The sequence below is a fragment of the Petaurus breviceps genome, unplaced genomic scaffold (genome assembly GCF_028583685.1).
Source record: "Petaurus breviceps papuanus isolate PSGF00001 unplaced genomic scaffold, PetGlider_PUasm1.0 188, whole genome shotgun sequence".
Classification (NCBI taxonomy): domain Eukaryota; kingdom Metazoa; phylum Chordata; class Mammalia; order Diprotodontia; family Petauridae; genus Petaurus; species Petaurus breviceps.
This window is the reverse complement of record NW_027185804.1, coordinates 4,846,229-4,868,407: the sequence shown is the minus strand read 5'-3', so window position 1 is coordinate 4,868,407 and position 22,179 is coordinate 4,846,229. Positions and strand designations below refer to the sequence as shown.

Here is a 22,179-nt window from a genome sequence, read left to right as displayed (position 1 = left end):
TTGATTACATTAAATTGAAAAGTTTCTGTACAAACAAAGCCAATGTAACCAAGATTAAGAGGGAAATGGGAAATTGGGAAAGAATTTTTACAACCAATGTCTCTGATATAGGCCTCATTTCTAAAATATACAGAGAATTGAGTCAAATCTATAAGAATACAAGTCATTCCCCAATTGATAAATGGTCAAAGGATATGAACAGGCAATTTTCAGAGGTAGAAATTAAAAGATATCTATAAGCATATGAAAAAATGCTCATCACTATTGATTAGAGAAATGCAAATCAAAACAACTCTGAGGTACCACATCTCACCAATCAGATTGGCTAAGATGACAAAACAGGAAAATGACAAATGCTGGAGAGGATATGGACAAATTGGAACACTAATGCATTGTTGGTGGAGTTGTGAACTGATCTGACCATTCTGTAGAGCAATCGGGAACTATGCCCAAAGGGCCACAAAAAAAAGGCATACCCTTTGACCCAGCAATACCACTTCTAGGGTTGTATCCCAAAGAGATCATAGAAGTGGAAAGGGCCCCATATGTACAAAAAATATTTATTGCAACTCTTTTTCTGATGGCAAAGAATTGGAAATTAAGGGAATGCCCATCAATTGGGGAATGGAAAATCAACAATAGATATATGAATGTAAGGAAATACTACTATTCTATTTGAAATGAGGGGCAGATGGACTTCATATTTACCTAGAGAGACTTATACAAACTGATGCTGAGTGAGGACAGCAGAACCAAGAGAACTTTGTATATAATTACAGACACAATCTATGTGTGATGACTAATTCTGAGAGCCTGGGCTCCTCTCAGCAAAGCAAAACAACTCCAAAAGACTCATGATGGAAAGAGATGTCCACATCCAGAGAAAGAACAGTTTGAATGCAGACTGAAGCAAACTACCTGCTCTCTTTCTTTTTCTTGTTTGGTTTTGCTTCCTCTTTCCCATCATTCATCCCATCAGTTATAATCCTTCTTTACAACCTGAGTAATGTCTAATGTGAAAGTATTTGCAGATCCTATACTTGATTGCATGCTGCTATGGGGGATGGGGGAAGGGGGGAAGGAGTGGGAGGGGGAAAAAATCTGAAACTCAAGGGATTGTGGAACTGAATCTTGAAAACTAAAAGTAAACAAACAAATTAATAAAGACAAAAAAAAAGTACGTGATGCTCATAGCCCCGGGAGAATGACTTATGTCTTCTATTGAATATCATCTCAGGCCTCTTGGGATTCTGCAGAATGAGATGCAGGGAAAGTCAGAGCGCTAGGAGGAGCATTAGGCCTGGAAAGAGCCTCAGAGATCATCTGGGACATTCTACAGACAAAGAAGCGGTCCAGAGAAGGGAAGGAACTTGCCCAAGGTCACCCAGGAAATGGTAGAGCTAGGCTTCCAACCTTTGTCTCCTGACTGATCCTAGCCTTCTGCCTTTCATAAAACAAGTGATCGATGGTGCTAGAAGCAGCTTGAGAATCCAACTGGATGAATCCAGCGCATTCATTCCTCCAGAAGAGGAAACTAATGATTACTCCAACCATCCTATACGGATGGAGAAGCAGACAGAATGCTGGACCTGGAGTGGGGAAGATCTGAGCTCAAATCTAGCTTCAGAGACTTACTAGCAGTGTGACTGATTTTCCACATCTGTAAAATGGGCTGGAGAAGGAAATGCCAAACCACTCCAGTATCTCTGCCAACAGAACCCCAAATGGGATGAGAAAGAGTAGGAAATGACTGAAATGACTCAACAGCAAAAAATGAAAATGATTTTTGTTTGTTTTTAGAGGTAAGACTTGAATTTTTTAAATTTTTGGGTCTTTATTAATTTGTTTGTTTACTTTTAGTTTACAAGATTCAATTCCACAATTCTTTGAATTTCAAATTTTCTCCCCCTCTCTCTCTTTCACCCCCCTACATGGCAGCATATAATCAAGTATAGGATCTGCATATAGTTTCACATTAGACATTAGTCAGGTTATAAAGAAGGATTGTATCAGATGGAATGAACAATGGGAAAGAGGAAACAAAACCAAACAAGAAAAAGACAGAGAGCAGGTAGTTTGCTTCGATCTGTATTCAAACTCTGTTCTTTCTAGTTCTTTCTCTGAATGTAGACTTCTCTCTCTCCATCATGAGTCTTTTGGAGTTGTCTTATAACCCTGCATTGCTGAGAAGAGTCCAATCTATCCAAGCTGGCCATCATACATACGTTGTGTCTATAATTGTGTACAAATTTATCCTGGTTCTACTCTTCTCACTCAGCATCAGTTCGTATAAGCCACTCCAGATAAATATGAAGTTCATCTGCTCCTCATTTCTTATAGCACAATAGTATTCCATTACATTCATATGCCACAACTTGTTTAGCCATTCCCCAATTGAATGGTATCCCCTTAATTTCCAATTCTTTGCCACCACAAAAAGAGCTGCTATAAATATTTTTGTAGATATGGGTCTTCCTTCCATTTCTATGATCTCTTTGGGATACAGCCCTAGAATTGGTATATTGCTGGGTCAAAGGGTATGAAATTATTTACAGCCCTTTGGTCCTAGTTCCAGATTGCTCTCTAGAATTGTTGAACAATGTTGAACAAAAAAATCAGTTCACAACTCCACCAACAATGCATTAGTGTTCCAATTTGTCCACATCCTCTCCAGCATTTGTCATTTTCCTGTTTTGTCATCTTAGCAAATCTGATTGGTGAGATGTGGTACCTCAGAGGTTTTTTTTTATTTGTATTTCTCTAATCAATAGTGATTTAGAGTATTTTTTCATATGCTTATAGATATCTTTAATTTCTCAAATAAAGATGATTTTGATGATGACAATGACTATTGTAGTTCCAGGATCCCAATATGGTGGAAAGATCATTGTACAAAGGAGTCAGAAAGGCTGTAGTTCAAGATTTGATATTTACTAGTTCTGTGTCCTTGGGCCTCAGTCTCTTTATTTTTTAAAAAAAAAAAGGTTTTGAAAAAAACTCTGCCCTGCTATGACGACCAAATGAAATAATATTTGGGAAACTGGAAAGAACTGTATGTATATGAAGCAGGGAATCAGAGAATCTGGGTTCAACCAAACCCACCCATAGCTCTTCCCCTAGCCTGCTAGTGAACTCACTACCATGTTTAGTCTCATCATCATACAAGAGTTCTACAAATTCTAGGGTAATCCAAGAGTACGTTTGGGTATTTCTTCATAAATTGCTAAAATTTAAACCTCTCCCTCACCATCAGTTAAAGTCAGAGCACCCACCCCCAGTTTACCAGATATTATTTATTCAGTGAGGATAAGACCTGGGTGAGGAAACTCTTTCTACCAATGCAAGTGAATACCTTCTCTTCAAGTTAAAGTCTTAGAAAGTTAACTAGAATATTGAGAGGTTAAATAACTTGCCTGGGATCGTAGAACAGAGATAGGACTTCATTCCAGGTCATTTGGACTCTCTATCCACAATACCATAATTCATTCAGACTTAAAAATGATTGACATACTTATTTAATAAACTAAAGGAAAAAAATTCCCCATAAGCAGTGGGCTTTCAAAACTGTGACAACAGAGAAGAGAGAATCTCAAACCCCTCAGGGTACCTACCCTATAAGCCTAAGAGTATGATGTCTCCATCACAGCTTTGGGAAAGTAAACCAGACTGTATTCTCTAGACATATCTAAGGTGAGAATAACCCAATGAAGTAGAATTGTTGTTTTCTCTTTAAAGAGTCCAGAACATCTAAATCATAGGCAGAAAATAGCCAATATCACTGATTTCCAAAGACATAATGCTTGGTTTTCTTTTGGAATTGTTTCTTAAATGCAACACCCTTATTAAATTCCTCAACTCTTTCAAAGAAAAATCATAAGGAAAAAAGGTATGAAAATGAGAAAGGAAGAGTAGAAAAGGCAGAGGAGGGTACCCTCAAAAGGCAAGACTAAGAAAGGGAACAAGAAGGAGGGAGAAAGGAAAGAAGCAAACAGTAATATGAAAGTGTCAGGTAAAATGAAGATCTGGGGAGAAAGGAAAGATGAATGGGAGTTGGGGATGAGAGAGAGAGAGAGACAGAGAAATATTTTGTTTTCATTACATGGCCCAGAAGACCATTGCCAATCTGGCACCATCACTACCAAGTTTTAATATTTCCTTTACCATCAGACTAGTGATCCTTACCTCTCCAAGTCTCTCATCCCTCTGGCTTTGCCCTCACTTATGAACTTACCCCATTATGTATACATCAACACATTAATTATACATAATAACATATAATTATTTACATACATATATTACTCCTCCCCCATTGGATTCTAAGCTCCTCGAGGGTAGGGACTGTGTGTATTTTCATCTTTGTTTTCCCAGTGCCTTACCACATAGTAGGCCTTTTAGTAAGTATCAGTTTTATTGAATGGAATTCAATACCCATGCTTCTTCCATTTGAGCTCCTTCAGAAGTCAGCAAATTAGAAGAAACAAACATTTTTAAACTCTGACTCTAAGATTATTTTAGATAGATTATTTATCCTCTCTGAGTGTTTTTCTATATTTGAACCTACATTATTCCTCTTGCTGGGTGCTATGAGAATCAAATGAGATCGTTTATGTAAAACATTATCAAAATAACAGCTTCTTTTATGATTGCCAGCCTCAGTGATGGCTAAGATCTCTTCTGACCCTAACCACCAGATGATCCTCCTTCTCCTTCTCTATCCCTAGAGGCTCGAAGGAGATATTTTGAGGCCTGTGTTCAGATGAGGATTGAGGGAGAATGAGCAGAGTGTCCAAAGCCCCCTCTGTCCTACCACTTTCACAATCCTCACAGAATAGCAAACCAGGCAAGTTAGGCCTGCCAAACATGTCAGTTAACTCTTGACTCTTTATCTTTCTAAAAGGTCATTCTGTCCCTAATCATTGCTTATGATCTGGCAACAGGAAGCCAGAGCTACTGTAGGACTGCTTAACTGTCTTGGCAAAGATCCCAACACCCTCCTCCCTCACCCTACCCACCCCATCATCTTTTATCAACAAATACAAGTAAAAACATTTGTGGACTGAATAACAAAGTTCTGAAGAGGGAGAAAAAAATGTATACTCCATCACCTGAATTCAATTAATTTAATTTGACAGACTTTTATGGAAGCATGAATACCCATCTTTGGCCTGACCAAGTAAACTGAATAAAATGGTTTTTCTGAATCAGAGGAACAGCTCTAATTTTTAAAAATTTAGAAAGTCAAGTCTTGAGTCAGGATATGGAGTGCCTTGAGTAAGGAACAGCCTGGAAGCCAGAGTTACTGGATCTCAGAGTAGATAGAGGAGAGGAAATTGTAGGAAGACCAGAAAGTAGGAAGGGTTCAGATTAAAAAGGATTTTAAAAGTCAGAGGATTTTATATTCGATCCTAGAGGTTTAATAGGAAGCCACTGAATTTTGTTGAGTAGTGAGGGTCACACCCAAAACTTAGGAAGTGGCTAAGCTTTTTCTGCCCTTTGACCCGGTAATGCCACTACTGGACATCAAGGATGTCAAAGGTAGAAAAGGAAGATCCCATATATATCAAAATATTCATAGGATCTCTTTGTGTGGTAGCAAAAAACTAGAAATAAAATATGTTCCATCAACTATAGAATAGCAGAACTAGGGGCGGCTAGGTGGCACAGTGAGTAGAGCGCCAGCCCTGGAGTCAGGAGAACCTGAGTTTGGATCCAGCCTCAGACACTTAACACTTACTAGCCTTGTGACCTTGGGCAAGTTACTTAACCCCAATTGCCCTCCAAAAAGAAAAAAATTATATAGAATAGCAGAACCAATTGTGGAATGTGAGTATAATAGAATATTATTGTACTAGAGAAAAACAACAAATATGAGAACATTATAATTGTCTAATTATTACTAATTAGAGAAGCATGGGAAGGCTTGTAGCAACTGATGCAGGGTGCAGACACAGAAATGGGAGAGAAATAGGCACAGTGCAAATGAGAACAACACTAAAGGACATTAGATTTATTGTTGATGCATCTGACTCTTCATGATCCCATTTGAGGTTTTCTTGGCAAAGATATTGGAGTGGTTTGACATTTCTTTTTTCCAGCTCATTTTACAGATGAGGAAACTGAGGCAAACAGGGTTAAGTGACTCACCCAGGATCACACAGCCTATAAGTGCCTGAGGCCAAATTTGAACTCAAGAAGATGAGGTTTCCAAACTCCAAGCTAGTAACTCTGTCCACTTTACCACCTAACTGCCCTAAAGGATGCCAGAACTCAGATTAAATGCAGTTACCAGTTTTGATTCCAGAGAATTGGTGATAAAACAGATTTCCTTCCTCTTGGAAGACTGGCTGTGAACTACAGTTGTAAAATGTCACATAAGCCATCAGATACACTAATTATGTTGACTGGTTTTGCTCAACTGTTTGTTTTTCTTTGCTTATAAGGGAGAACTCTAAGGGCGTGGGATGGAAGGTGGGGTGAGGTGACAATGGAAAATGAATACGGTGTAAAAAACAAGAGTCATCAAGATATTAAATAAGTATAAAGGATAATTAAAATAAGTGATGCAAAAACTCACATGTCTATAAGACTTTAAGATATAAAAGCTTGTATAATATACAAACAAATAATATATCATAAATACTATTATCCCTCTTTGCAAAAGATGCTTGCTCCTTAGAAGAAAAGCTGTGGCAAATCTGGACAGCATACTAAAAATTAGAGATATCACCTTGCCAATGAAGGTGTGAATGGTCAAAGCTATGGTTTTTCCAATAGTAATGTATGGCTGATAGAGTTGGACAATCAGGAAAGCTGAGTGCCACAGAATCAACATTTTTGAACTGTGGTGTTGGAGAAGACTTTTGAGAAGTCCCTTGGACAGCAAGGAGATCAAATCAGTCAATATTTAAAGAAATTAATTCAGTTATTCACTGGAAAGTCAAACACTGAAGTTAAAGTTTAAATACTTTGGCCACATAATGAGATGGGACTCACTGGAAAAGACTCTGATGTTGGGAAAGACTGAAGGCAAAAGGAGAAAGGGGTTGCAGCTAGGTGGTGCAGTGAATAGAGCGCCTGCCCTAGAGTCGGGAGGACCTGAGTTCAAATCCGACCTCAGATACTTGACATACTTACTAGACATGTGACTTTGGGCAAGTCACTTAACCCCAATTGCCCTCAAAAAGCAAAAAAAATAAAAAGGAAAAAGGGATGGCAGAGGATGAGATGGTTATCTAGTGTCATGGAAACAATAAACATGAGCCTGGACAGACTTCAAGAGACAGTAGAAGATAAAAGGCCCAGGCATGCTATGATCCATTGGGTTACAAAGAGTCAGGCATCACTAAACAAATGAATAAGATCAGCAGATGACATATTATTGTTAAATAGTTACTGAATTGATCATCATATATATTCCTAGGACTTTTTGGCACACCTTTTTTAATCTTCAACCAAGATATTCTTTTCTTGTGTTTACGGATTTTTTCTTTAGAAATTCAATGTCAATGCTTTGCATAAAAGTACATAAACATATCTGAAGGGGTCTCGGATGTTCTCATTCTTTGGAAATAGATATGGGATGCCTTCCATTAAGAAAACTGGGATCAGGCTTCCTTCTCAGAGAAAGCTGATGAAGTGCATTGCTAATAATTCATGTACCGCTGTAAAACATTTAAGCCAATAATCACCGGACCCTATCCGGCCTGGCCATTGTCCAGTTTTGCCGAAAAGCTAGAGTTTTAGTGAACCTCCCTTAATATAACTGTTCAGTTGTTTATTACATCTATGATGTACAAGTTTTCTGTTTCTTATTTGACCCAGCTTTCATTTTCATCATAAGGAACTTCATGGAACCACATATAGAAATATTCCACATCCACCTTCTTTGGTGGCTCTTTTGTTTATCATGATTACCATTAAAAAATAATTATTATATATGATTAATTAATTAATAAAAAAAATAATAATTATATATACATTTGGGTGGTTGTTGGTATTGATTGAAGTAATTATTATTATTACTACATATACCTCTGGATGATTTTTGGTATTGGTTGAAGTCAGGAGACCTTGTAGATTCTTAGCTCTGAAACTTATTAACAGTGTGACCTTGGGACAATCTTATGCTTAGCAACCAGTGATTGGCTGAGTTCTAGACTAACCATCTGTATGTTCCAGACTCTGGGGAAGCAAGCAAAGTGACTAGAAATGAATACGATGAGGGTCCAGCGGTTGGTGGCATGATCTACATTCTTGTCCTGGACTGACACATGACTGAGATCAGAGGAGACAGGGAATATGGAAGCCCAGTGGAAGGGGCAGGACTGGCCCTGGAATCTCTGAACCTGGATTTACATCCCGGCTCCATCACTCACTGCCTGGGTAAGTTCTCTGGCCCTCAGGTTCTCCATCAGTAAAAAGCAGGGGTAATAATCTGTTCCGGGACAAGGCTGATTGTTGTGAGGCTTCAATGAGATGATGGATGTTAATTGCTATATAGAGGTAAGGGAGAATGACAGTCATTAAGGGAAGCTCCCCAAACTAGAAAGATAATTGAAATTTAGGGTTCTGAGTCACAGGGTCAGAGGTAGAAAGTACCTACTTAGTCTTTCCCATCCAACTCGTACCTACCTAAGACTCCCCACTAAGAAATCCCTAGGCTGGATAGCTTTCTCTTAAAGATTTCTAATTTGAGTGGGGCTCCCTAGCCTTCTGTGAGTCACAGACCCCTTTGACAGCCTGATAAAGCCTATGGGCATCATCTCAAAATAATATTTGTTACCTACATTCATAATTGAAGGAAATGTTAAGTTTCAGCCAGAAGTTAGTGAAAATCAAGACCCATCCAAATGCATGAACCTCCTGAAATCTATCCACAGGCCCCCAGGTTATGAACCCTGCAACCAGGGCATGCCCACTACCTCAAAACCATTCATTACACTTTGGAATTGCCTTCATCATTATGAAGCTTAATAAATTAATTACATGTTTTTGCTTCTCTCTTACTCTCTCTTCTTTTTGTGTGTGTAGTGAGAGATAGAAATCTGAGTCTCCCCCTCCCTGGCCCTTCTGAAGAGATCACAGAGCAGGGATCTTTATCAAAAAGGGGAGCCTCCCATGGGGCCAGGCCTCTGCCTTGACCCCAACCAGGAGGCTACAGTAATCTTATAATAGTTCCCCAATTACTGCTTCAAAATGGTGACCAGAAGCCCAGCAGCATAGACTCTTGTCAAAAGGAAGGGACCTCCATTCATGCATCTGAGAAGAATAAGGCTCTCCCCTCCTTGAACCCATGGAGGCTGGATGTCTTTTCTAGACCCCTCCCCCACAGTGAACCTGAAACAGTGTAAGCCCCAAACCTATCTGTTTTGGAGGCTAGGATTCCTGTGTATGGGTCCTAACTTCTTAGCTGTGAGGTCAGGGACCAGACTATCTAGTTTACCTTCAGTATTTAGGGCCTACTGTGTTCAGAGCAGAATGCTCAAGGCTGGGATTAATACAGAGTTTAACTAAGACCCAATTTCTGCCTTCATGGAATCTATAGTCTTTATTTTTCTTACTTTCTACTCATCTTTATTGGGAAAAAAAAAAAAAAGGCTGACCAAAACTGAGAGTCTCCTGTGGCTTACAGTTTCTTTTTTTTTTTTTAACAATTTTAAAAAAAATTTTCAGTTCCAAAGTCTTTCTCTCCTAGCCACTCCCCACCCATTCAAAAGGCAAGCAATGACACCTATCATACATGTGAAGTCGTGCAAATTATATTTCTGTATTAGCCACATTGCCCAAAAAAAGGAAGAAAAATAAAATGGAAAAAATAGAGTATATCGTCTTATAAGGAAAGTATGTACACATACTTGATTTATGACAGACCCATAGGGCACAGGATGGTCCCAGCATCAAGAAACACTGGCTGGAGCCTTGGCCCCATTATCTCATTGAAGCCTCACAACAAACAGCCTCGTCCCAGAACAGGATTATTACCCCTGCTTTTTACTGATGGAGAACCTGAGGGCCAGAGAACTTACCCAGGCAGTGAGTGATGGAGCCGGGATGTAAATCCAGGTTCAGAGATTCCAGGGCCAGTCCTGCCCCTTCCACTGGGCTTCCATATTCCCTGTCTCCTCTGATCTCAGTCATGTGTCAGTCCAGGACAAGAATGTAGATCATGCCACCAACCACTGGACCCTCATTGTATTCATTTCTAGTCACTTTGCTTGCTTCCCCAGAGTCTGGAACATACAGATGGTTAGTCTAGAACTCAGCCAATCACTAGTTGCTAGGCACAAGCTGGCTCCGCCCTGCCTTTCTGGAAATATCACAACTTCCTCCCCTCATGTACTCTGCCATCTAGCCAAACTGGCCTCTTGCTATTTTTCACATAGCACTCCTTCTCCTGTGTCTTTGCACTGGGCTACCCTCCACACCTGGGATACTAGCCCTGCTCCTCTCTGCCCTTGAGAATCCCTACTCAGTTCAAGTGAGAATATAGGTTTTTACTGATGCCACTAGCCATGAGATGCTAATGTCTTTTTTTTTTTTAACATACATATACACGGGGGTGGCTCGGTGGTGCAGTGAATAGAGAACCGGTCCTGGAGTCAGGAGGACCTGAGTTCGAATCCGGCCTCAGACACTTGATCACACTTACTAGCTGTGTGACCTTGGGCAAGTCGCTTAACCCCGATTGTCCTGCCTTCCCCCTCCAAAAAGAAAAAAAAAAACATACATATATACGTATTTGTGTCTGACGGTACCCATCTCTACAATGGGAAGTGGGGGAAAGAGAAAAGAAAAAAAAGAAATTTACATGATTTTATTATAGGTTAAAAAGAATAGCAAGTTGTACATAATAGATTCATAAGCAATCATCTTCTTTAATTACACTGTTATGAAAAGGTTTGTCTTATTCTATAAATTAAAAATTAAATAAATTTTAAAACTTTTTAAAAAGAGAATGAAGGCTTTTACTGATGTTGCCAGCTATGGGTGCTAATACCTTCTCTCATCCCCCCATAACTTTGTGTTTACTTTGTACATATTTTGAACAAATCTGTACACATACTTTAGAATGCAAACTCCTTGAGGCCAGGGAATTTTTTGCTTTTGCTCTTGCATCCTTAGCACCTAACCTAGTGCATCCTGCATAGTCGCTGATAAATGCACGTTGACTGACTTTGCTCTGGATTTGTGATCCAGTTGCCGAATTCTTCATCTCTTTCCTCTTTCTGTCCAGGTGATCTGCAATATGCCACCATGAGAATATTGCTTCTCCATCACCTTCTGCTGATCTTTATCCAAGGGCTCTTCATCATGTCTACCTTCATGTGATTGTCTTTCATTAATACACAATGCTATTCTGCTACTCATCCTTACAGGTTTTGTTTCTTTGGATTGTTATATCCTTCTAACCCCATAGTCCAGGGATGGGTCTCATCATCCCATCAATTCTAAGTGATACCTAAGAGAGAGAATTTGCCTCCTTGAATTAGGACCTCTAGGTCACCTTAGTCATTACCCATCTTTCGTGTGTCTGTGTACGGGCCTCTTTAGCTGTGCCTTTAGGGTCAGAATTTGGATTTCTAATTCCCTTCTTCTGTGAAATACTGGGCATCTCTACTACCATTCTTCCTAGGTTATAGCCATCTGGATTGTTCTTATTGTTGAGTCATTCAATCATGAACAGCTCGTTGTGACCCCGTGGGCCAAAGCACATCAATACTGTCCATGGGGTTTTCTTGACAAAGATTCTGGAGTGGTTTGCCATTTCCTTCTCTAGTGGATTAAGGCAAACAGAAGTTAAGTGACTTGCCCAGGGTGACATAGCTAGTAAGTGTCTGAGGCTGGATTTAAACTCAGGTCTTCTTGATTCCAGCCCTAGCAATCTTTCCACTGAGATACCTATTTGGATAGATAGATAGACAGATAGACAGATACATGATAGATAGACAGACAGACAGATAGATAGACAGATAGACAGATAGATAGATACATGATAGATACATGATAGATAGACAGATAGACAGATAGATAGATACATGATAGATAGATAGATACATGATAGATAGACAGACAGACAGAGACAGACAGACAGACAGACAGACAGACAGACAGACAGACAGATAGATAGATAGATAGATAGATAGATAGATAGGATTTTCCCTCTCCTTTTTCATTTAAGACCCTTTTGATTAGATTCGTAAAACTCAAGGGAAATCTATTTTCATTGGCACTTGTTAGATATAGTCCATCACTGGTTAAGTGCCCCTTATTCTAATATGTAGCCTCTAGATACTCCCACAAGCATATAGTACCTCTCCAACTTACCCTGGATTCTAGGCACTATATGGTACAGCAAATACTCAAATCACTTGCTCCACTCATGCTTCTACTTTTAAATAAGCCCCCTAATGCATTTACTTTTAGCCCCCAAAAAGACGGGTTAGTTCAATTACTCATACATATCTATTTAATCAAACAGGATGGTAAATAAAGTAACAAGAAAATATTCTCCATACGTAGCAGGACACTCTGCCAAAAGTGACCAAATCACCAGTAGAGATAGGTAGACATCTAGAGAACATGTGTGGTCAGAGAACATTCATGGAAGGCATAGATATTAGGAACACATATGAACAGGTTATATATTAACACATATGAACATATATGAAAGGACACATGCCAGGAACCCATGTAGTCAGAGTATGAATCAGCATGTGTCGCCAGGATAGTTTATGCCTCTGACCATACAAAGGTACAAATGTTTTCTAAGGACGCCATCATGCTGTCCCCTCCTGGTTGCCACATCATGTTCCCTGGGAGTCTTGTGGGCCCTCCGCTGCTCTTAGCTTCCAGCTACAAGGCATTGCCTCCTCTGGGCTATCTTCTAGGCTCTCTGCCCTATCTGCGAAGGTGTAGTAGTTGGAAAGCCTCTCCCTGACAAGGCTAGGCTCACTGACTCTCTTTTTAGTGCCCTGAAGGTCTTCAGTTTCTTGCCTAGGACTTCATCATCCTCAGCATTAATTTTTGGATTCCTTCTGGAAATATTGCTTGTCTCTGTATGAATCACCAGAAGTAGGAAGAAGTAATCAGGTTTAACAAGTCTGAGAAGCTTCCAGTGACAGACAAAAGCATGGGAAAGACTACAGATTTATTACTGCTTCACTGACAAATAACTGCCTCCATACATCTTTACAGGGGATTCCCCACCACTATGTATCTCTCTTCGTAGAAACAGCGAAGTATCATTGTGGGTAAGAGCACTGGACTTGGAGTCAGAAAGACTTGAGTTCAAATGCTGCCTCAGATGCATACTATGTGACCCTAGGCAAGTCACTTACCTTCTTTTTCTGGGCCTCAGTTTCCTCATCTGTAAAAAGAGGATAATAATAGCATCTCCCTCCTTCCCAGGAGAACCACAAAGTGGCTTCAGTATTTGGGGCCATGGTCAAGCAATCATCCAAAAAACATTTATTCAGTACTTACAGTATTGTGCTAGTGCTCATTCCTTGGAGGAGAATGAACTCTACCAGGCTCTTTTAATTCAGAGTCTGAGGATCCAAAGACAAGAGTATAACAGTCCTTACCCTTGAGAAGCTAATGTTCTATGGGCCAACATGTACATACACATAGAGGTAAATACAAAATAAATACAAAGGAATTTGGAGAAGGAGGGTACTAGAAGCTAATGAGATCAGAAAAGCTCTCATACAGAAGACAGAATATGAGTCAAGACCTACAGGAGATTAGGGTTCCTAAGATGTGGACATAAGGAGAAAAATGGAATGCCATGTAGTAGGAACGGGAAGAAAGTCAGTTTGACTAAACCATAGGATATAACATGAAGGTGGTTGGTGTATAATAAGTCTGGAAAGGTAGGTTGAGGCCAGATTGCAAAAGGTTTTAAATGCCAAACAGGGAAGTTTATATTTGATTCTAGAGATAATGAATAGGAAGTCCCTGGAGTCTCTTGAGTAGAGAAGTGAGTTCTGGGCTTTAGGAAAATCACTGTGGAGGCTGTGTGGGGGATAGCCTGGAATGGGGAGAGGCTTAGCCAGTTAGGTGATAGTAATATACCAGGTGATGAGAGTCTGAACTAGGGGTTCAAAGAGAGAGGAGGGGAGAGATACAAGGAGTGTTGTGAAGGTAGAAACAAGATTTGGCAATGGACGGGATATGTGTGATAATGAAGGAGAGTCAGGTATGACAATGAGATTGCAAACCTGGGTGACTGGAAGGGTGGTGGTGCCTTTGACAGAAATAATAAGGTTTGAAAGGAAGGGCGGGTTTGGGGGGAAAGACAAAGAGTTCTGTCTGAGCCATGGTGAACGTAAGATGTCTCTATGACATCCAGTTCAGAATGTCTAATAAATAGTGATATGGGACTGGAGCTCAGGAGAAAGACTCGTGATGAGCCATCTACTGAGAGATGTTCATTAAATCCATGAGACCTGCTAGGCAGGCCAGTGGTCTGGAAGTTTACTTCATTCCACTGGCAGCTTTTCCCTAGCAGGAGAGAGCGTGAGGAGTCCTTGAAAGGGAAAACAAGCCGTTTCCCCGCCAACCACTAGTACCTCTTGCTCTTGGGTTACAAGGTCAAGGAGCCAAGGCACAAACCCCACTTTCTCCTGCTTTACCTCTCCTGTCCTCAGGCTCCATTTCTCGAAAATGAGGGTTTTGAACTAGATAATCATGGAGGTCCTTTCCAGATATAAGGACCCTTAGATCTCATTCTTTCCTCCTACTTTTACAAGATCTGCCATAGGCACGAGAGGTTAAGCAACAAAAAGAAGTGGTTTCTCCAAAGCAGGAAATTCTGCCCAAAGATTACCCAAGTCCTCTGAGATTCTGGCCCACCAAAGCGTCAGAGAGACTCTTGGGAATTCCAAGTGTTTTGGCCCCTTGCCCATTTTCATTTTCACTAAAGTCTCTTTTGTTCTTTTGTTTGTTTTTAATTAAGAAAAAAAAAACAACCTGGAACTCAAGTTCCAATGGTTCTGGACCTTCAGGGTCAAGTTCAAATCTTGAGGCATTTTCAATGGTATTTTATCTCTCTTGTTCACTTTTGCTCCCACCCAATTTAAAAGACTGACTTCACTTGGGTATAAACATTCAGTTCCATGTATGATTTCAGGTATTGTTTACCTTCTCAATGCGTAGAGAAGGGACAGAATTTGGAGCTGAAAATAACATTTTTTTAAAAAAGTATTCAGTTCGGGGTGACTAGGTGGCACAGTGAATAGAGCACTGGCCCTGGAGTCAGGAGGACCTGGGTTCGGGTCCAGCCTCAGACACTTAAAGCAAAAAACAGCTATGTGACCTTGGGCAAGTCACTTAACCCCAAGTGCCCTCCCCCCAAAAAGTATTCAGTTGCTGAAATTGCTATCAGACCCTGGCAAGCAACAGCACCAAAATATTGGAGTATTTCATGGTGATTAATATGAATAATAAAACATAACAACAACCCACATTCCCAATCGAGGGTAATCTCATCCCCTTCCTCCCAAATTAGTTTGGGAAATTAATTTCTCCACCACCAGCCCTTTGAAGAAGGCATATGTGAGCTTTCTCTCTGCAACTGGAATAAGAGAGTTGAAACCTTCAGTCATGGCAGCCTTGGCCTCCTTGCTGGAAAACTGTGCTTGATAGTATCTGCTGCCTGTTGCTTGCTGGTCTCTCCAGTTTCTGGTTTGTCTCTCTACCCTGTATGGCTCCAGGCCAGTACTGGGGAGCTTAACCAGCAAGGATGTGCTGGTAAATGTTTAACAACCAACTCTCCGAAATGAAAACATGCATTTGACACATTTTTAAGTTTAATTTGCATCAGTAATATTCTCTCCATCACTTTCTTAAGTCTAGACAATTGAAAAACAATAAGTCAAACCCTGATTTTCTCACACTGAAAATTTAACAATCTACTCCAAGCTGACAGAGACACCCCAATTAATTCTCCAACCCTCCTCCATTCCCCCCCAACATAATCAATCTAGGGTGCTGACACACACTCTCTGAAGTTCTTATGTGCAGCCCCTTTGACTGTTTGTGAAGTTTGGATTCAGTCAAAGGGCCGTACTTGAGGACCTAGAGGGCTGCATGTTCTCCACCCCAGTTTGGGTTTTTCATACACTCTCTCTTTTGCTACTCACAACTCTTCAGGAATCCTTCCCTGATGCTCAAAGGGCTCCCTCTCCCCTTAATTGGATTCTACTTCTCCCTTCCACTTGGGATGGAACTACCAATAGAGTTCACTTTTCTATGGTGTTTTAGGCCTGACAGTGTTCTAGGCAGGCAGCCTATTTCTAAAACTCTTTCTCCACAAAAGCCGTGGTTGGTGTAAGCATGATTATCCCCATCTATACAAATAAGGAAGCTGAGGCTCAAAGGAATTAAGCCGCATGGTCACACAGCCAGCACGAGTCAGAATTGGGATTCAGATCAGATCTCCTGACTCTCAGACTGCCTCTCCTACCATATAAGACTTTTTTTATTTGTTTTTTGCTTTTTTGGAGGGGGGAAGGTAGGGCAATTGAGGTTAAGTGACTTGTCCAAGGTCACACAGCTAGTGGGGTGTGGGTGTATGTGTGTGTGAAGTGTCTGAGGCTGTATTTAAACCCAGGTCCTCCTGACTCCAGGGCCGGTGCTCTATTCACTGCACCACTTAGCTGCCCCTATATAAGACTTTTAATCCTATTTTAGGCAGCTATGTGGTTCTGTGGATAGAACACGTGAGATAGGAGAGTAATAGTTGTTGTTCAGTTGTGTCTGATTCTTTGTTACCCTGTAGACAATAAACCACCAATCCTCTCTACCGGGGTTTCTTGGCAAAGATACTGGAATGGCTTGACATTTCTTTGTCCAGTAGATAAAGGTTAACAGAGGTTAAGTGACTTACCCAGAGTCACACAGCTAGTGTGTCTGAGCTCATATTTGAACTCAGGGGTTCCTGATACTCTATACATTGAACCACCTAGTTGCCCCAGTCTCCCTCCTTATTTCTACCTTCTAGAATTTCTAGTGTACTTCAAAGCTCAATTCAGGTGCAACTTTTTGCCAAAAGCCTTTTCTAATCTTCCCAACTGCTGTTGCCTCCCCCCCAATAAAATTACCTTCTCTCTCTCCTCTCTCTCTCCCTCTCTTTTCTCTCCTCTCTGCCTCCCTGTCTCTGTCCCTCTCTTTTTCTCTCTCCCCTCCCCCCTCCCTTATGACCCATTCATTTCCTCAGCACATTTTCAGACTAATACCGTGGCAGAAAAAAGGAGCAGAAAGAGGAAGAGTATCACGTCTGTAAAAACCACACAGTGGGCGGATGAAACTTCATGGTTTTCTCAGTTAGTTTCATTCATTCCAAATCTAATCGTAGCTTTTCACCTTGGGCAAATACATCCCTTCTCTTCTCTGAGTGCTTCCTCTGTGATCCAGGCAAACCGTCCTCTGTTCCTCCATTTCCCATCTCCGTGCATTTGCTCTGACAGGAACACATGCCTAGAATGCCCTCCTTCCCTCCCTCTGCCTCAAGGAGGCCCTCTGTTCCTTTTAGATGCAATTTTTTCAAGCTCCATGGTGTTTTTTTTTTGCTTTTTTTGGGGGGGGAGGGGAAGGCAGGGCAATTGGGGTTAAGTGACTTGCCCAAGGTCACACGCCTAGTAAGTGTTAAGTGTCTGAGGCCGGATTTGAACTCAGGTCCTCCTGACTCCAGGGCTGTTCACTGCACCACCTAGCCGCCCCAACACCATCTTCTTAATGGAGTCTTTTCTGATCCCTCGAAATGCCAGTTCCCTTCCTCTCAAACCTCCTTGACTACTGTGTCTGCATTTATATTCACCCAATATGTTTGTATATATTCTCATTGGTCTCCCCCATTAGAATTGTAAGCTCATTACATATAGGAATTTGTTCGTTCTCTGTACTGGTACAGATGTTCTCTATCAAGCACATAAGGTGCCTGGTAAATATTTGTCCGTTGATGAGCATTCTTATGCCACTTGTCCTTGCTTTGGGCATTTGTAAGTTGACCTGTAGAGACAAGTTCTGTAGTCAGAAGACCCCGAGTTTAGATTCGACTTCTGAAGCTTGCTACCTGTGTGACTAAATGACAGGGTTGGACTAGAAGGCATCTGAGGCCCTTCTAGCTCAGCATCCAGGATTTTAGGTCTCCTCCCACTGTGTTCTGAGCATCCCAAGCATTCCCATGAATTTAACTCCACAAGCATTTATTCGATACCTACTATGTGCAAAGTACTAAGGTACAAAGACAAATACAAAACAGTTCCTGCCTTCAATGAGCTTACCTCCTTTGGGGGGGGGGGGGTGTCTAAATATGTCCAGAGATAATAAAAGAGAAGGAGTGAGCAGGGCAAAGGAGAGATGAGACAAAGCACCCTGACACAATTTGAGAAGGGAGAACACACATGGAGACCTCCTTCAGGGAGGACTCCACGGAGGTGGTGAAAGCCTTAGTTTAGCCTTGAAGGAAGATTGGGGGTTCTGAAAGGTAGAAATGAGGCCAGCTCACGAAAAGGATCACCAGAGGACCTTCTTCTTCCCCATCCCCACCCCCAGCCTAAATCTTATTGCACAAGGGGGTCCATCTCAGTCACAGGCAACAATCTTACCAGACAACAACAAAGTGGAAATTCAGGATCAGGACTGCAATGGGATATATGTCTGGACAAGGTACTATTATCCTCATTTTACAGATGGGAAAACTGAGATTCTGGATGGTAAAGGGATGTGTCCAAGGCCACCCAACTAATGAGGGGTAGAACCAAGACTAGAAGACCCAGGGCTCCCAACCCCAAATCCAGGGCTCTTCTCATGACACCAGAGCTCCCTCTTGCTTCCCTCTCCTTCTCCACAAGTGCTGTCTCCCCAGATCAGGGCTGTAAAGGCAGAGCTAGCAGCAGGTACAGTGGTCTAATAGGGTTGGGCAGGGGGACAGAAGGAGGGTGCTGCCACCCCCAGGGCTCTTGAACCCATCTGTTTATTGGTGGTAGTTAGATAGTAAAGAGATGGTAGAAAATAGTAGAGAGAGTAAAAGTTGGCCATGGTGACAATGAAGAAGGTGGGCTCCTTCTCTACAATAATTTCTCCCCTTAGTGGCAGTTGTGGGGAAATGGAGTACACATTCCAGACATGACTAATGTACTCATTTGTTTTGCTTGATTGTACTTATCTGTCAAAAGGTGGGAACCGTTGGGAGGGGAAAATCACTGGGAAATGACAAAGATTTTTTTAAAGAGTGTCAATAAAAGATTTTAAGACAAAAATAAAAAGAGAATGTCCCAGGCCTTGACAGAGTCCAGCATCAGTCTCCAAAAGTCCGAGGAAACCCCCAGACTACTGAAATAGATCCCATAAATGCAGTGATCTATGGGGGGAAGCCTGTGCACCTCCCTGAATGTGCAGATGTGTGGGCAGACCCAGAACGAAACCTGGAGGGGAATGAGGCATGAAGCATTTGCATGAGTAACATGGAAAAAATAGCCACCTCGGGTGAGTGTCATGAAATGAAGAAGTGCCCCTGCTTGCATTGAGACAAACTTCACAAGAAAATGTGCTTATGTTGTTGGAGTTTGCTTGAATATGAGAAATCTGAGGGACCATGGAGAATCTTCCCCAGGTTCTTGGGGCTGGCTTACTATAGATCTCCCACACACAGACATCAAATAAAGAATAATCTAATTATAGGACCTACTGTGTGCTGCTGAACACTTTACAATTATTGTCACGTTTAATCCTCACAGCAATCTTGGGAGGTAGATGCTAGCTATTATTATCCCCATTTTACAGATGAGGAAACTGAGGCAGATAGTGGTTAAGTGGTTAAGCCCAGGGTCACACAACTAGCAAGCATCTGAGGTTGGATTTGAACTCGAGTCTTCCTGACTCCAGTCCCTAGTTTGCTCAACAGGGATTACTGGGACAGGCTCAGGCCATAACCTTCTAAAGACCTCTACCACCCTCACCTCCTCCCCCTTCTCTCTACCCTTAAGGCCTCAGGCACAAGCCCCAGTTTGGAGGTAATGGAATTAGCACTTAGGGGTTCAGCAAGCTGGTCACAGTTCTACTTGGCTTACTTTCTCTGCAAATTTGCTTTAAACTGAAAGCTGCAAATAGAATTCTTCAGATGTTTTGAGCTCCCAGGCAATTTGTCATTTGCCAAACCTTGATGGTGGTTTTCCAGTCAGCTGAATTTAGTGAAATCAAATATCCAGGGGTTTCCTTACCTTTTACACTTCCTAAGGCAAAACACTAAAGTCCAGATATCACTAATTATCTTATTTTCATTGAAGCATTATTAGAAAAAGTGAAAAATTAGTGGGCAAATATTTGAATATCAAAGCAACCTGTAGTGATTAACCCTTATCACCCACTGCTTCTGCCAAAAACACAAATAAGAGAAACTGAGAGTGGAGAAGATTCACATTCGTTTCTGTGATTTCTCCAAGAGACCAAAATTCAGTCATTCTCTGATGGATTGTCTCATTAAGCCAGGCTTGAGCCAAGGGGGGAAAATGGCTAAGAGGTTTCTAAGAAGTCTTCCATTTGTCTATGTTCCCTTTAGCCTCCTCTTAATACAATGCCCAACACACAGTAGGCACTTAATAAATGTTTATTGATTGATTGACACTGACACAATCTATCTCCAATTCTCTACTCTGTCTCCAGAGTGCTTTTTAAACTCCCTCTGTCCCAGAATCTCCACCCTCCAGTGCTGATTCTCTAATAAGGGTCCTCCCTTCTCCTGCTTGGAAGAAATACACCACGTGCCACCACGAGGTTATTTATCCAGCCTCGCCAGGGGAGATATGACACACGCATGAGTTGCACCAGGAAAAATCCCACAAGGTTGCATTACTTAATGAACAGACCCAGTGGGCCCCCATTCATCTGACATTCTGACAGCTGGACCTCCCTGTACATTCCTAGACGTGGCTAATACTGGAATTTGTTTTGCTTGCCTATGTATATTTGTTGCAAGGGTTTGTTGTTTTGTTTCCAATTTGGCAGAGAGAGATACAAATAAATGCTGATTATTGGGGGAAAAAAGTTTTTAAAAATAAAAAGATGAGACTTTATTTCAAAGTTTGGGACCACTAAAAGCCCTAACAGGTTTCTTTACTTTTTTAAAGCCAGTACTTCCTATATAATGTAATGGAAAGAGTCAGGAGACTTGAGTTTCATTCTTGACTGACAGCTGTGTGACCTCATGACCAAGTCACTTAATTTCTTTGACCCTCAGTTTCTTCCTCCCTAAAGTGAGGATAAGAATACTGGCACTATTGAATGAGGAAATCTTCTCTATTACTTAAATCACAGGTCCAGAGGAAAATCAGGAGCAAGCTACCCACCTACTAAGTTTAAAAAGAAAGTGCTATATAAGTGTGAGTTATTACTATTATTATTAATATTATTTCATTCCCTTTACTCCTGTCAATTAATTTCATTCAATTCAACAAGCATTTATTGAGTGTCAGGCATTGTGCTAAGGATTAAAGATACAAAGATAGATAAAAATACGGTACCTGATAACAAGGAACTCACATTCTAATGGGGGAGACAGCATGCAAATACACATACACACACACACTATCTATCTATATATATCTATATATCTATATATATATATATATATATGCTGTTTAAATGGAAGGGAATCTAAGAGGGCAAGACCTTTTGTTATTACAAAAGGATAGGATTTGCCACATCTAGTATAAGAATTATGGAGTCTGAATGCCGATTGAAGCATACTATTTTCTCTCTTTTTTTTTCTTTCTTGTGGTTTTTCCCTTTTGTTCTGATTCTTCTTTCACAACATGACTAATATGGAAATATGTTTAATATGATTGTACATGTATAGCCTATATCGGATTGTTTGCCATCTTGGGGAAGGGAGGAAAAAATTTGGACCTCAAAATCTTATATAAGTGAATGTTGAAAACTATTTTTACATGTAATTAGAAAAAATAAAATACTATAAAGTAGAAGAAAAAAAGAAAATGGGGTTTGAGCTGAGGCTTGAAGGAAGGCAGGAGTCAGAGAGAGGGCATTCTGGGCATGGGGGAGAGTGGGTGAACAGGTAGCGGGGGTTGAGAGAGCTGAGAATATAAAGACAAAAAACTGTCTGCCCTCAAGGAGCTTACATTCCACTGAGCCAAGGAAAGCAGAGCATCAAGTAATGTT

The 22,179-nt window shown here is 40.9% G+C and overlaps 1 long non-coding RNA gene across 4 annotated transcripts in view; it reads left to right on the top strand.

Moving 5' to 3' along the window:
* The window catches only part of LOC138163740 (uncharacterized), a 255,265-nt gene that overhangs the window by 52,169 nt on the left and 180,917 nt on the right, over positions 1-22,179 (top strand). The window contains exon 1 of one of the 4 annotated variants that reach the window (XR_011168909.1): positions 2,956-2,984. The exons of the other annotated variants lie outside the window; for them this stretch is intronic. This is a non-coding gene — a long non-coding RNA (uncharacterized lncRNA). Of the gene's footprint in view, positions 1-2,955; positions 2,985-22,179 lie in introns of those variants that run through there. 4 annotated transcript variants of the gene reach the window in all.